This window comes from Hippopotamus amphibius, chromosome 7, assembly GCF_030028045.1.
Source record: "Hippopotamus amphibius kiboko isolate mHipAmp2 chromosome 7, mHipAmp2.hap2, whole genome shotgun sequence".
NCBI lineage: Eukaryota > Metazoa > Chordata > Mammalia > Artiodactyla > Hippopotamidae > Hippopotamus > Hippopotamus amphibius.
In genome coordinates this window covers 141,914,607-141,925,597 of record NC_080192.1, presented here as the reverse complement: position 1 = coordinate 141,925,597, position 10,991 = coordinate 141,914,607, and the positions used below count along the sequence as shown (strand labels likewise).

Genomic DNA, 10,991 nt, shown 5'->3' with positions numbered 1-10,991 from the left:
GGGCGACTGGGGCCTCCTCCCCTTCGGGGCCACCCGGGCTGCACTTCCTGCAGAGGACTGGGGAGGCGGGGAAGAGGGCGCGGGACCTGCGCCTCCCGGGTGCCGCCTCCGGGCCTTCCCACACCCTCAGGCCAGAGGCCAAAGGTTAAGGAGGCGGAGCCGGTGCCTGGCTCCGTCCCTGCCCGGGGATGCACGCGGGGCTGGGGCCGGGTCACGGCCTCCGCTGGACAGAGAGTGCGCGGGAGAGCTGGAGCCCCGGGCCGGCTTGGAGACCGCGGAGGCCGCGCGCGGTGGGGCCGGAGGGGGCGTGGTTAGGGACGGGGGCGTGACCCGAGTGGGTTGGTGGGCGGGGCCGGGGCGGGGGCGTGGTCGAGGCGGGGGCGGGTCCGCAGGAAACTCGAGCTCCGGCCCGGGCCGCGCGCCCCGCCTCCGGCCCCCGCCTCCCGGCTCCGCCTTCGCGTCCCTTCCTTCCCGGGGCTGGCGGGCGGGCCGCGGCGACTGCAGGCGGCGGACTGGCGGATCGGCGCACTGGCGGGCGCCTCCGCCTCGCTCCCTCCCTCACTGCCGGCTTCCTTTTGTCTTTCTGGGAGGCGATGAGAGCAGGGCCGGCGCGGCGGCTGCGGGCGCACGGAGGCCAGCGCTCCTAGGCACCCTTCCCGGGCTCGGCGCGCTCGTCCCTCGCAGCGGCCCGCTCGCGCCCCAGCGCCGGCGGTGCGGAACTTGGGCTCCGGGAGCCGGAGGATCGCGTCCTGCGACGGAGCAGGTAGGAAAGGGGCGGGCTGCGGGGCTGCGGGGAGTGCGGGCGTGTGCACCGACGTGCGCTGCGATCCCGCTCTCTGCGTGTGTGTGCGCGTGTGTGTGTGTGTTGCGGGGGGAGTGATTGTGTTTCTCTGCGCGGTGGAGTTGTGGATGACTGAGTACGGTGGTGTGTCCCTGGAATGGCGTGTCCTCGTGGGGATCCGTGTGTGCAGTTGGATGTGCACATTCTTGGCTGCGTTTGTGGAATTGTGTGTCGGGGCGCAGTTGCTGGTGGGGACCGGTGTGGGGAGGGTGTCGTGTGTGAGCGGCTGTGTGGGGCGCGGGTGGCAGGGTGGGCGTGGGCGGTCCAGCCCAGAGCGCAGAGCCCCGGGTCCCGGCCGGCCGGCGCAGTGCGGAGTACAGAGCCCCGGAGGATAGCTGGGATCTGAGGGGGCTAGCCCGGGCTTCGGGGGCAGCCCGGGCTAGCCCGCCCGGGGACAGGTCCGCGAGGCCCACGTGAGTCGCCTGGGCGCTCTGGCCTGGGGAGGGGGCCCGTGCGACGGCCATCTGCTCCCTCTTTCGCAGGCGGAGGGGCGACGGACAGAGCCCTGCTGCGGAGTTAGGAGCCCTGGGATCGCCGTGACTCGCACTGCGACCAGGGCCCGACACGCCACGTTCCCGGGTCGCGGTTTTCTTATCAAATGGGGACAGTTCCTCCCTTGGGGTCTGTCGTGACAGTTAAAATGAGAACCACTAAAGATAGCTCTCCGCCCAGTGCCTGGCACGTAGTAGGTGTTGTGTTAATTGGATTAGCGTTTCTCTTTTTTTTAACCCTTTTTTTTTCTTTATCGTGGGTGGGACGCTTACACCCCCCTGCCCACCCCCACCCCCCGCGCGTGTTTCATGCCTCTCTTGCTGCCCTAACTTAACCGCGAAGCTCCGAGATTCGAGAAAGTTTAGGCTGCCTGCTGCGCCGCCTGCACGCCGCACCTCCCGGGCGGCGCCGCTTGGAAGGTGCAGGAGCGCGCATCGCCAGGCGCCGGCCCATCTCCAGTGGCAAAAGCTCCGGCTCCCGAGCGGGGGTCCCTCTCCTGGCCGGAGACAGAGGCGACGGGAGTCAGGAGCCCTTTTGTTCAACAAGTGCCTCGTCCCCGGGGGCGTGCTGATCTGCAGTCTGAGAGCCACGGTGTGAAAGTGGCGCTCCCCGCAGAGACGGATCTCCCTGGGCACCCTGGCCAGGCCGGGTCACGCTGAGGCTGCCCCCTCTTCTTCCCCGCCACCATCGATTCCCCCTAGAGGAGCATGATTGCCAGGACGGCGAATTCTGCCTTGGGCTTTGGCATTGAACACCCTAAGGACCACCCTCCCCCAATGACAATCCCCTTTCCCTTTGATCAGCCTTTAGGCAGGAGGCTGAGGGTCTGTGTGGGACTCTTCCTCCTAGTCCCACGCCTTAATTTTTAAATTGTTTAGTTTCAAACCTACTACTCATTGAACTGCAGTGAATGTGCACACAGCTCTAACCACGATTCACTCTCAGGCTGAGTCCTGCCCGCCGCACCATGGCGCTTGCTCAGACCCAGCAGGGTGAGCTGGCCAGGGCTGCGCTGCCGCTTTCTGCCACAACCAGTGATTCCTTCCCTCCATCACTGATTTCTTCCTCTCAGGACCCTTCCTAGTCAGAAAAAGAAAACACCTTTCGCTTCACCAAGGGAGCAGCTGATCTCATGGTACATGAGGTTCTCAAAATGAAGGCCTGGCATGGAGTGGGCAGGAGCTGCATTTGGGTCTGGGTGCCTTTCCAAGTATCAGATGCTCCCAGTTGGTGTTCTCAAGGAAGCTCATGCAGACTTTAATGACATGGGAGCAGAAAACCTCTGGTTTGGTTCCTTTGGTTTGTCTTCCGCCAGGACTAAAGCCCTGAGATCTCAACAGTGACTGCAGGTCAGGGGAACCGAGTAAGCTAATTTGTCATCCTGATTTGGTGTCAGGAGCACACGTAGAATGCAACCTGCTTTTTGTGTTTCATAAAGTGATTTTATATCTGAGCAGAGAAAAGGGCTCTTGATCTGAATCCTAGTCTCTTCCCCATAATCAGATTCAATAATAATATTAAAAAAAAATAACTTGGGGGGGGAGTCAAGGAAGGGAGGGAATACGGGGATATGTGTATAAAAACAGATGATTGAACCTGGTGTACCCCCCAAAAAAATAAAAAATTAAAAAAAATAAAAATAAAAATGAATCTGACTTTCTGTGCTTGGAAGACAGACCAAAAGCTGGGATTTCCTCCCCCCCCCCCAGTTAAAACCAGCCCTTTGTCTTAAGGAAACCAGTGTTCTGGCCCTAGATCTATTTCTGTTTCACTTTTGAAAGTGCCTGTAATTACCAAGCTCTTGAGGTTTTATTGGATAATGTGCCAGAGGGAAGGGCCAGGGGCTCTGCCTCCCGCTTGCCATGGGATGTGATGCCATGTTCTCGCCCTGCCTGCTCCATTTGCCTTCTGATTTTTGTAAGTTGGAAAATAGATGTCGACGTGTGATACTAACTTGGGAGACCTGGCTTTGGGAATCAGATGCCCAGAAGGTCATCTTCTTGTGGAGAAACAAGAAGTCAAAACCCCAAAAGAACAGAGATTTGCCCCAACTCTAGCCAATGACGCATTCATTTCCAACAAGCCCTTCTAGAGAGAGACTCTAAGAGGCATACTAAGCTTGGACGAATTCCTTCAGAATTTATCCTAATGTCCCTTTCTGGCCACAGGGTTGTGCAGAATTAGAAATACAAGCGACAGAAGGTCAAGCAGTGGGCTCCCTTTGGCCTGCACTCCCTAGCCCAGGCCTTCACTAAGGCCCATTTCTACCTGGAGCTGCTGTGGAGTTTTGTCTGGTGAAGAGGTCCTGCTGTCTTCCGAGACTCAATCCCCCTCCCCTCGGGGCTCCACGCGCATGGTTCCAAGATCAGCATTCACATAAAATGACTGGTGTGGTGACTGCCATGGTGACTGTCTGTGCTTCAGGGTGGTCTGTCTCCCCCTTACTCCAACAGGCCATCCCCCAGACTTACTCTAAGACCTCGCATTGCCACGTGCAAGTGGTGAAGGGGCACGACCTGATAGTCCAGGCTACTAATAAGGAGCCCCAGAGCTTCTTTGGCACCAGAGAGTAAGCTTCTTGGCAGCTGAAATTTCTTCTAGGTTGGGCCTTGGGTTTGTATTAGACTTTAGCATTCCAGCAAGCCCTAAACCGTGCTTGTTTTTTGCGGGATAATGCTTCCAGTTTAGGAGTTGCCAGCCTAGACTTGATGGGAGTTTATGTGTGTTTTGCTAGTTTGTCAGCCCCGATGTCATTGTGCTTGGAGAAGGAGGGCACTTGGAGACTTAATCACGCTCTGCTTTGGGATTCACCATTCTCCCACAGTCTGGTGGGGTTCCTTTCACGTTTTCATGCCCACACGCAAGGCTGCACATCCATGCATCTCGTGTGGCTCTTGTCCTCTTTCCTTTGGGTTGAGTTTCTAATCAGGGGACGACAGAGGGTAATTGTATATGGAGGTGGCAGAGCGGATGTACGGCCTTCTCGGTGCAACTTGCCCCATGGGAAAAAAACACTTTCTTTCAAATCACTTGCCACCAAAAAGAAAAAAAATCTGTTGGAATCTACTGGTGTGGGCTTAATGTAAGTTCATGTAAACAATACAATTTGACAGGTGGAACGGGTCACTGAGCAAGGTGCAAGTCTATAGAATTTTTAAAAAAATTCCTCTGAAAAGCACAGGGACTCCTTTAAGAGAGCCTTGCTTGGCCACATTGTTTCAAGTCAAATTGAATTCCGGAGGCAATGCTTCATATCTTCACGTTCCTGACAGGTGACTCATTAAAGACTTTCTGAGAGGCCTTAGGTTCCCTCCTCTACCTGCATCTGGGCAGCAAAGATGCCTTATTTTACCTTTTCATTTTCCTTTATAAGCCCAGTGCACCCCACCCCCACCACCCCGCTGGCTAATCCAGTAGCTGTACAGAGTTTTAGGTACAACTCAGGCTGGCAGGAAGCCGGGAGACTGGGGTGGGGGTGCTGACATCAGCCCCACCTGCCTCATTAGACGAGACGTCTTCTTTGAGGAGCTCCGTGATGGACTTCTACCCCTGGCTAAGAAACACCCAGGATTGTTAAATTCTTACTCCTTGAATAAAGCAGCCATGATCCTGGACAGAGGAAGAAAGCTTTTGCGGGTGTGTAGTCCCCCTCTCGGAAGTCTTTCCTGATTGCCCTTGCCAAAGTCTTCCTTTGCTGTGTGTCCCCTTCAGCAACGGAGGTGTCCCCTTGGTCGGGCACCAGCTGCCACCTCTGCACTGGCAGTGAGCTCTCCCACCGCCCGGAACCAGTACTGTTGTGTGTGCTCTGCGCTCCTACCCGTCAACGCAGAGCCCAGAGTCTGCCCCCACCCGCACCCTTGCCCCGTTTCCCCACCCCCACGCCTCTTCTTCCCCATGCCCAGCAAAGCCTCATCCCTTAGCCTGGAGCTCAGCTTCCATGCTATCATTTCCCTTTCCATCCCCGCCACCCCTCCAGGTTCATTCTCTTCCCCAGTAAGTTCTTCTGAACACCTACTGTGGGTTGCTCCAAGCTGGGCTCTGAAAGCTGGGCATGGGCTTCATCCCTGTGCCTGAGAACGTGGTCTTGGGCTGGGGGTGGGGAGCCTGTGCTAAGAGCTGGTGGAATTGACAGGTGCCTGGAGGGCAGCGCCCGCCCAGGGCCTGGGGAGAAGGACCATCTAAGTGGGAGGAGTTGTCTGGAGGGAGGTGGGGGTGTGAAGTAGCCAGAGGTGGGACAGCAAGGCAGGGAGGCCAGGAGGGTGGGCACAGTGTCTTTCTTCTCTCCCACCCAGACTTGATGCACTAAACTCCTACTCAATCTTTAAAAAATAATTTTTTTAATTAACAGCTTTATTGAGGTATAATTTATATACCGTAGTGTACCCATGTAAAGTGTATTATTCGATGGGACTTCCCTGGTGGTCCAGTGGTTAGGACTCTGCGCGTTCACTGCCAAGGGCTCAGATTCGATCCCGGTCAGGAAGCTAAGATTCTGCATTCAGCGGAGAAAAAAGAAAGTATTATTCGATACTTTTCAGTAAACTTACAGAGTTGTGCAACCGTCACCACAATCCAGTTTAGAGCGTTTCCCCGGCCCCGCAGGGCTTCCTCCTGTCCAGTAGCTGTCACTCCCTGTTCCCACACCCGGCCCGGGCAGCCACCCTCCGGCTTTCTGTCTCTAGATTGGCCTTTTCTTTCTACCGCTCCTTTTATAGATTTGGCTTGAGGGCCTCCTCCAGAGGCCTTCCTGGAGTCTTCCAGTTAGAATTGGCTTCTCCCTCAGGCTGCTGAAGTAGCCAGTGCTGTCTCCCTGTGGGTCGGGGAGCTCTCTTTGAAGGAGCCTCAGGTCTTACTGGCCCCTCATTTGTCACCTAGCACAGTGCCAGGCACCTGGGATGCCCAGGGCATGTTGGCTGGACTAACTGAAGTTACCTCCCTCACGTTTCTTTTGTGAACTCCTGAGTATGAAGCAAAGTGTTGGAATTTTAAAATTGTGTGGTTTTTTTTTTTAATATTTATTTATTTTTATTTTTGGCTGCGTTGGGTCTTTGTTTCTATGTGCGGGGTTTCTCTAGTTGCGGTGAGCAGGGGCTATTCTTTGTTGTGGTGCGCAGGCTTCTCATTGTGGTGGCTTCTCTTGTGGAGAGCCGGGGCTCTAGAGCGCAGGCTCAGTCGTTGTGGTTCATGGGCTTAGTTGCCCCGTGGCATGTGAGATCTTCTTGGACCAGGGCTCAAACCTATGTCCCCTGCATTGGCAGGCGGATTCTTAACCACTGCGCCACCAGGGAAGTTCCAAAGTGTTGGAATTTAAAGTACAGGGTGTGTAATTGTGTTGTGAGGCCCTGCTACATGATCTTGCTTCAGCAGGAACATGGGAGGCAAATAGGATCAACCCCATTTTTAAAAATGAAAACATGGAGGATGCCCAGGGCAAAATAAGTAGCCCAAAGCCATTGGCAGAAAGTAGAAGAACCAAGAATGAAACCGGGTCACTTTCTCTTCCATGCCTATTTGGTAGTAAGGAGATGCCTCTCTGTGGCTTTTCCTGCCATCACCTTTCAAGCAATGTAAACGCCTTTGAGGGCATGAGTGGTGCAGTGTGCCTCTTCCTTTGCCCCTGTACCTGGCTCACAGCTGGCCAGGTAGGAGTGACTCAGTTTAACTGTGTGGACATGCAGAGAGGTCTCTTAGTCAATAGGTGGGAAGGCCCTGGGAGAGGGTGGGAGTGCATGTGCTTCTGTGCCTTGTGCATTTCAGAAGTCTCTTCTTGCATCACTTTCGTTCTTTGAAGAAAGTAGCAGAGAAGGAGACCCCATTTTACAAATGTGCAGCCTGAGACACAGAAATTGTATAACTAGTGTATATGGATTGATCTGTGTCCGGTGTGCAGACCACCAGGTCACAAATGGTCTCTCTCGCTCACTGATGCAGAGAACTTGCACGGTGCACAGTGAGTGTCTTGATTCTTCCTGAAGGATTGGGGTTGTTTGACCCTGTTTTGCAGAATAGCCCAGGGGAAAGACCAGGGATGGGGTCAGGCAGACTGGGGTTCCGGTCAGTCTCTGCTCTGTTGTTTATTGGCTGAGTGACACTTTCTGAGTGTCACTGAGCTTATATACAAAAAGGGGTTCTGGGCCCCCATGGACAATCTCTTGAAACCTAGATGTCGAGGACCTTAGCTGAGTCTGGCTGGGTCTCATGTCTGTGGAAATGGAGGAGGCTGCAGTGCTTGCTCTGCACTAAGTATTTCTTTCCAATTTCAGGTTTATTAGGTATATTTTGACCCAAACTGTAGTAGCCAGGAACATGACGTGAAAGCCTGGGGATGTGTGTGTGCCAAGGGTCCTGGGAGGGAGCTGGGAGGTCATGATTTGGAGTTTGGGGAGCTGCCACGTTGGATTGTCCCAGCTTGCATCTTCTGCAAAGCATCTCTCAGGGTCCCTGACGCAGCCACAGTGACCCTGAACTTGGGGGGCTGCACAAAGAGACCTGAGGGTTATTCCTCAGACATTAGGAAGCCCAGACCCCCTAATCCCCTCCCCCTTGGGCGCTTGGAAAGTGTTTATTAGTTTGGGTGCGTGGGTGCCAATGGGCTGAAGGGGGGCTTCTGGCAACATTGGCGGAATTATGATTCTGAGCAGCCGTGTGTGTGTGTGTGTGTGTGTGTGTGTGTGTGTGTGTGTGTGTGTGGAACACAGCACCGTTTTCCCTCCAGCAGCAAGACGCTCAGGTCTCTGCTTCCTTCCTGTGCATTTAACAGACGTTTCCAGAAAACAGAATTGACGACAGCTCCCCACCTTCCCCTTCCCCTGTCACTCCCATCCTTTCTCTCTGCTGTGCTGTAATCCACTTTTGGAGGGAAGTGAGAACCTTTCCAAATCAATCACTTGGGTTTAAAGACAATTGTTTCCAATGTCGTGCAATTTTCTGTATTTACGGGTGTGGCTGAGTGGTGGAGGGTCCCCTGAGGGGCAGGACTGGTGGTGAGCTCGCCCTCTCTCTCACTGTCAGCCCTGCCAGAACATGGGGCGGCAACGGCAGGAATGAGGCTTTCTTAAAAATCCTTCAGTCGTGTGGTGCCAGTGCCACATGTGGTCATGCAGCCTGGACCACCTGGCTCAGCTTCCAGGGGTGGGAGACAGGACGTGGTGGCTGCTTGAGCTCGTTTGGGTGTCTTTCTTCTACCTGGTAAGTAAAGGTAGAAACAGGCCTGGGACGGATGCTAAGCCCTGGCTTTCTTTCATGCCAGAACTTTGGCATTCTTATTCTCTGGGCATGGCTCTTTCCTGTTCTCTCTCTCAAAAGACAGGATAAAGGATGGCTGCTTTTATTAGCATATGTTCTTGGTGATGTGCTGTTACCTGACCTAAAAACAATATGGCCTGGCTGATTGTTCTCAGAGCCAGCTGCAAAGTGAAAGCTTATGCACTTGGTAATTATTTTCACCAGTGTTGGTGGGCGTGGGGGAGGGGAGGTGTAACACAGATAAGGGATTCCGGTCCTCTAGGCCAGGGCCCCTCAGGCAGTGTAAAGTTCTCACTGTGTGTTGTCCAGGGCCAGTTGCTGGCTTTCCAGCACAACCATATCATCCTCATCTTTGTCCTCATCCTCACCATCACCCATCACTGTTACCATTGTTGTCATCCTCACCATCACCATCACCACCACCACCACCATCACCATCACCACCACCACCATCACCACATCACCACCACCACCACCACCATCACCATCACCACCATCACCATCACCACCATCACCACATCACCACCACCAGCACCACCACCATCACCACTACCACCATCACCACCGTCACCACCACCACCGTCACCACCACCACTACCATCACCACCACCGTCACCACCACCATCACCACCACCACCATCACCACCACCATCCTCACCACCACCATCCTCACCATCACCATTACCACCACCAGCACCACCACCACCACCAGCACCACCACCACCACCACCACCACCATCACCACCACCACCAGCACCACCAGCACCACCAGCACCACCAGCACCACCATCACCACCACCACCACCACCATCATCACTATAACTGTCATCATGATCACCGTCATTATCATTCAGTCTCAGCATTGCTTCCCATCCTTTGGCTACTGCATCACAGACCCCATTTCTGCTGAATTAGCTGTTCTTATGGGGGATACCCCTACTGTTGGGGTGATGAGGGCAGTTATGACGGGATGCTGGTAGGCATGGAGAACCCAAATGGGTGGCTGATGGAATGTTACTCTGAAAGTGGCCTCATGAGAATATCTACTCCGGAAGACAGGTTGGGGACCGAGCTTGTCTGCCTCTCCCAGGTCAGTGCGCCTCTTTGTACGCGGGGCCCTGTGGATTTCTCCTCCATGGCCCTCCCATTCCTGTCACCGAGCCTGGGATGCAGTGGATGTCCAGATGTGTGGCTGAACCACCATCCTCTTCTCTCAGCTGTAGGATGGTGGAGGAATTGAATTATTTAGAACTTAGCACCTCAGCTAAGGGGCTTGCTTTGCAGGCCTGAATGTGTGATTGGGCGGTTCAGGGCACTAATGCTGTTTTCTGTGCTGTCGCTGGTGGCAACTGTTTTACGCGTTCATGAAAACTGCAAGACAGTGGTCTGGAAGGCATCACAGCTTTATGGGCTGGCGGAGTGACCCCCATCCCGTTACTAATGTCTGCTTTCACTTGGTGTGGGTGGCTTTTCCTCTCCAGATCTCAGTTTCCTCATTTGTCAAATGAAGCTCGGGGCTAGAAAACCTCTAAATTCGCTCGTCAACTCTACAAGCCAGGAAAAATGCTTCAAACTGTAAACGTGAGGGACTTCCCTGGTGGTCCAGTGGTTAAGACTCCGCGCTTCCACTGTAGGGGGCGCAGATTCGATCCCTGGTCCGGGGACTAAGATCCCACATGCTGCGCAGCGCGGCCAAAAAAAAGGTAAATTTGAGTTGCAGGTCAAGTCCAACATAAAGCATAGAGAGAATTTTCATAGCTAAACTGGCTGCAGCAAAAAAATGAACCTCTTAGGAAACACAGACCCAACTGCCATCTGAAGAGCTGGCGTCACAATTTAGAAGAGGCTAATAATATTGAGGAATGAATTTGTGGAGCACAGACTAGAAGGAAGGGGGAGGGCAGAGGGGAGTGAGTGTTAGGGCGATGACCTCTCTGTGTTCCATCCACCCATCGGTCCATTCAGTGCCTTCTTATAACTTCCTGTGCCAGGGATGGTGCTGTGTCTTAAGGAAGCTGAGAGTAAGAAGATGAGGACTCCTGGTACCAAGGAGGAGAGTGATTTCAGTGGGCAATGTTCACTGTGGGCGCACAGAAGGTCGGCAGTTGAGCTGAGATCTTGGGCTCTCGATCTGGGCCTTTCTTAGAAGCTGTTTACAGTTCCTCTAAGAGGACACTGGCAAGAAAAGCCAGCGTGGAGGATGTAGACGTTGCCCTCCTTGGCGTAATGAGGCACTTCTGTTTTTTTTTTTCTTTTTTTCTGGGCGGTCATGCCACTCACCATCGAAGAAACTGGTGAACCGAACTTCTTGTTTTGACTAATTGTGAACCAGAGAAAAGTCAGAATTAGGGAGTATTGTAGAAGATAAGTTATTGTGTTATTTTCAGACACAAGCACATGTATTGATGCAAAC

General features: G+C 54.0%; 1 protein-coding gene across 1 annotated transcript in view; it reads left to right on the top strand.

Moving 5' to 3' along the window:
* The first annotated feature begins 473 nt into the window (after positions 1-473).
* Positions 474-10,991, top strand: part of HPCAL1 (hippocalcin like 1) — a 107,844-nt gene continuing 97,326 nt past the window's right edge. The window contains exon 1 of the mRNA XM_057742714.1: positions 474-763. The gene's annotated coding sequence lies outside the window, so the exon portion shown is untranslated. The remainder of the gene's footprint in view (positions 764-10,991) is intronic.